Here is a 5,033-nt window from a genome sequence, read left to right as displayed (position 1 = left end):
GGCCCGCGGGTGGGGGCCGCGCCGAGCCCCACGGCCCCGCCCCGCCGCCCCTCCTCCACACTGCCCAGCGAGCAGCGGGACGGGTCACCCACCTGCCCACTCACTCGGCCGGCGGCCCCAGTGCGGGAAGGTGGGGTGAAGGCGGTAGTCCCCGTGTGCGCCTAACACCCCAAAACTAATCACGATCACCCAGGATTGAAATATGCTCCCTGAACACCCAGAAGGGATTAGAGAGATAAAGGGAGAAACTGAGGCCAGTGGCTAAGGCTACACGCATTGATCTGGTGTTGACAGAATTTTCTGGACATGTCCAGGTTGTTGACAGGGCCCGGGAGTCCTGGCTTCTAGCCGGGGTATTGTCCACCTGTGACAGGGACGGAAGTGCTGTGCTTGTGCAGAGAGGCCCAGAGAGGAAGCTGGGACATTGCCCAGGCCAGTTAGGGAGAAGGCTTTGGGGGTGCCGCCCCTCATTGCTCCACTTTGCTGATAAAAAAGCTTCATTTAGTGCCCAAACCCAGGGTCCCAGGGGACAGAGGCTCCTGCCCCTGACTCAGTGTCCCTGTGACCAGCCATTTGGCTCATTGTCTCAGAAGGAAGCTGAGCTCAGGGAAAAGATGCCCAGTGAGTCACAGTGTGTGCCCCCCCCAGGCTGACTCAACCAAGGTGATGAGAGGGGTGCCCCTGGGCAATGTGCCACGGGGCAGGTCCTCCTAGGGAAAGGGTGAGCTCGCCAGACGGAAGCAGGGAGAGCCCTGGTGGGGCAGCCAAGGGGAAACGTGCGGGGAGGAGGGAGGCAGGGACAGGGTTAGAGAAGGCGGGAAGAGCGGAGGGAGCCAGGATGGACGCCTGGGCAGCTAGAGGTGTGGGGAATGGTAACAGGAGGGAAACTGAGGCATTCAGATGAAGGAGCCTGCCTGGGAGAGAAGGAAAGAGCTACAGAAGATATTTACATCAGGAGAACACACATTTGGTATTTGTGTATTACGCATGTATTCCATACCTCCTTCACTGCTTTAGCCCATGTTCCCTGTCCTTTCCCTTTCCATTTACAGCTGGTAAGCTCAACTGGGGAGGACACCACGTCTGAGTCTGAGAAGTTTCTTCAAGCTGGACAATCCCCAACTCAAGCAACATGATGACTGAGACTTGGGAAGATTCTGGAACTTTATAGGTGAATCATTCTATCTTACTCCTTTCCTCCTCTGAGGCCTGGTGAACACAAAGGGAATGGTGCACATCTCTGGGAACTCATTCTTCAAGGACAGAGCGAGGGCAGTCCCCATCACGGACCGAGAAAGAAGTTTAGGGATTTTGTGGGGGCAGTGCTAATCAGGACAGGGTCCAGGAATCATTTCTTCCCCTTCTCAAGTACTCCTTTAATGAGATTGCCTGTTCTGTAGGTAGGAAAGGGGAGGAGTAGAGAAGGAACCAGAAACAGAAAAGAGACCTGCTGTACATGGCGGGGGGGGGGGGGGGGGGCAGGGGCAGAGGCCCTGATAGTGACAGGCAAGGTATAAATAGCCTGGACTCTGCAGCTCATGTTCTGTCGGCTGCCTGTGACGAGGTGCTCAGGAATTCCACTCTCCTGTTGGCAACCCTCTCTCCTCCTCTGTGGAACACTCACTCTCCCCAAGCCACCTTCATCCACGGCCAACACCACCCATCAGCACCAGGGATGTCTACTTGAGAGGCTGAGCCCTTCCATGGAGAGATGCTCAGCTTGGGGTGCACAGCTGGGCCTCACAGGGAATTTGTGTGTGTGTGTGTGTGTGTGTATGTGTAAAAGTAGCCATCTGACGGCCAACCTGAGGTACCAAGAGCCCAGAGTTCCCAAGTGTTGTATTGAATCTTTGATGAGGAAACTGAGGTACAGATATGAGAACTACTGGGGAGGTGAGGGGCATAATCAGGTATCTTGGAGCTGACAGCTCCTTCACAGACCCTGATGGCTCACAGTCTTGTCTGGTGGGCATTATCAGGACCACCAGTAGTTAAAGGCCTCTGCTGAGGTGGGAGGGTTCAGAGGGAAACGCGCAAGGGAGAAAGAATTGCGAGGGTGGCCTCCTGTGCTCTCCTTCTTTGACTCATTATCTCACTCCAGGAGAGAGCAGCGTGCTGCCTCAGAGGAGCAATGAATGGCCGGCAGGGCAGGGTGCAGAGTGCCAGTGGATGATGGTTCCTGTCACCCCGCTCCTGAAACTTGAGTCTGTTGCTCTCCAGGATAAATCGGGGCCTGAGTCAGGCCCCAGCAGCCAGTCGGTCAGCCTACCCAGGCACAGGCTGGTGACTCAGCCCTCAATATAGCCCATGAGCCCAGGCCCGGCCATGCAGGCCCAGAACAGACCGTGCGCAATGCTGTCCAGGGCCTGCCAAGTGAGGCCCCCTCCCTGAGGAGAGCTAATGTGCTTCTCCGCAAGCCAGGCAGGGGTACAGAGAGGGGCTTACAGGGGGTTTCATCAGCTGAGTATGTGGGGCAGCACTGGCTGGGTCCACAGGCCGTTTATAACCCCCTGACTCACCACCCGCTGACCTATCTCAGGAGACCAGGTTGTCTGGCTTTCACCTGGGACTGCCTCTCCCAATGACAAGTGCTGCTTGTCAGCCACCAACGTTAGCCATATTTAACTTGGGCTGAACTGAATCTGCCTGAACAGGTGCAATGGGCCATGTTTGAAATTTTTCTTTTCCTGAAGCCAGGGACAGGGACATACCCACAGTTACCTGTGATGATTCCTGGCTGGCAAGAATTACAGCAGGCACTTTGACAATCAGTGACACTAACTGTGGCTCTGACCTGGGTGCCAGGGACAGTGCGGTAGAGTAGAAAGAGCCACAGGCTGAATTACAGCCGTCCCACTTCTAGTTCTGTCCCTTTGGACAGGTTATGTGACTCTTTAGGGCCTCCATTATTTTCATGTATAAAATGGGATTATAATATTCTTTTTTTTTTTTTTTTTTTGGTTTTTCTCCGGTACTGGGAACTGAACTCACGACCTTGCGCTTGCCAGGAAGGCGCTTTTGCCGCTGAGCTAAATCCCCAGCCCTGGGATTATAATATTCTTAATAGGGATTTAAACACATGTATGGAGAATATATGAAAGACAACTAGCATGGTACCCGGTACCCAACAGGGAATGGGAAAATCTGCTTCCTCTGTTGGTGTCTGGGGTTCTGGGGAGTGAGGCCTTCCCTGCAGCTGTGTCCAGAGCCAGAGCCCCATAGATCCACTGCCTGGATCTCCATTCTGATCCTTTTGCTCCTTCCCTACATCCCAAAACTCTGCCTGTCAGAATCAGAACCAGTGGTACAGGGATCCTTAGGAGATCTCACCCTGCCCCCAGCAGCAGCTGGTCCTTGGCAGAAGTGGCAGGTGGAGGGTGGGGCAGAGACAACAGAGGGGCCCAGCCTGCAGGGAGGAGGTCAAAAGCAGGCAGTTTTGCAGAGACCAATATCTAAGAGAGATGGAGGCTCCTGAAGGTGTCTGGGGTCCTTGGCTCTTGTCATACCTACGCTGGGGTACGTACCTACTCATGGTTTCTAGGACATATCTCTGCAGCCTTAGAATCAGCGACTTCTCCCTCACTTTGAAAGCTGGTGAATGTTTCATATTTAACAAAAGAGACCTTTTTGCAAGCTTTGATAATAATCTGGATCAACAAGACAAGGAAGCACCAATTCAAGCCCAATGGAGAGGACGAGATTCTAAACTGAGCCGAGGGAAAATGCTCTACAGGAAAGGGTCTTCTGTTTTCTAAGCAGGAGGCTGGGGAAGGCAGGCCTACATTCCTGTCGTTACCCAGGCTTTAGGTTCAGGTCCCCGCATGAGACAAACTGCCTACCAGAACCTGGCCTCCATCCTGGTGTCTAATTCCATGTTGAATCCATGATCCTTGATGTCTTTGTCTGAACTGCTGTAACAAAATATCACAAACTAGAGGGCTTAGAAACAACAGAAATTTACTTCTCACAGCTCTGCTGGCTGCAAAGCCCAAGGTCAAGTCACCTGCAGATTCCTTGTCTGGTGAGGAGCCCCTTCCTCCATGGTCTCCCTGTGACTTCTCATGGCAGGAAGGCTGAGGGATCTTTCTGGAGTCTCTTTCATTGAAGGTGCTAATCCTACTCATGAAGGCTCTTCCCTAACTCTTAATAGGGGTCTAGGGTTGCAATCTGAATTCTGGGGGACACAAACATTCAGACTATGGTCTTGGCTATACTCTTCCACACATTCCTGTTACATGTTTTCCAGGCAACTGGTGGCAGAGTAAAGTAGATAAAAAGCAGGCTCTCACTACCTGAAAAGCTAGTGACCACTAGCCCTAGGTAACTTGGAAGTTCTATTTTATTTTTTGTTGTTTTGAGACAGGGTCTTGTTATGTATTGCAGGCTGGCCTGGAACTCATTATGTAGTCCAGGCTAGCCTCAAACTCACCTCAATCCTCCTTTCTCAGCCTTCCGGGTACTGCGATTACAGGCGTGCACCACCAAGGTTGGCTAGGAATTTCTCAAATTAGGTTACAACTGAGAAAGTAATCGGGAGGGCAGTGCTTCCCAAGATTTACTGGGCTTACTAATCAGCTGGGTGTGTTAGAAAGCAGATTCTGTGTCAGGAGGCCTGAGATTCCTGTAAGGTCCAGATGTGGAGACTGTTCATCCTTGGGCCACGTAGTAGCAAGGGGTAGTCTGTAGCTTTTCCCTGTAGACTACCCAACATAAGGATGACCTTCAAAGAGGAGTCACTTGTAATCCCAGCATTTAAGGAGGTTAAGGCAGGAGAATCACCGTGTGTTAGAGGGTAGCTTGGGCTACACAGTGAGTTTGAGGCCAGCTTGGACTACAGAGTGAGACCCTGTCTCAAAAAACAAACAAGTCACTCAGAGGCAGAGGGGACTGTTGCCTGGTTGTAGCCGCCTGGCCATGATGTCAGTATGGCCTCACGCTGAGGAGCTTTACTCAGCTCAGCCTTGTCACTTCTCTGGGCCATGTACAATTTGAAAGGTTCTTCATCCAAATGTCCGTTCTACTTCCCTTTAGGA

This window comes from Chinchilla lanigera, unplaced genomic scaffold (genome assembly GCF_000276665.1).
Source record: "Chinchilla lanigera isolate Chin_1 unplaced genomic scaffold, ChiLan1.0 scaffold00078, whole genome shotgun sequence".
Classification (NCBI taxonomy): domain Eukaryota; kingdom Metazoa; phylum Chordata; class Mammalia; order Rodentia; family Chinchillidae; genus Chinchilla; species Chinchilla lanigera.
This window is presented reverse-complemented; position numbering follows the sequence as displayed.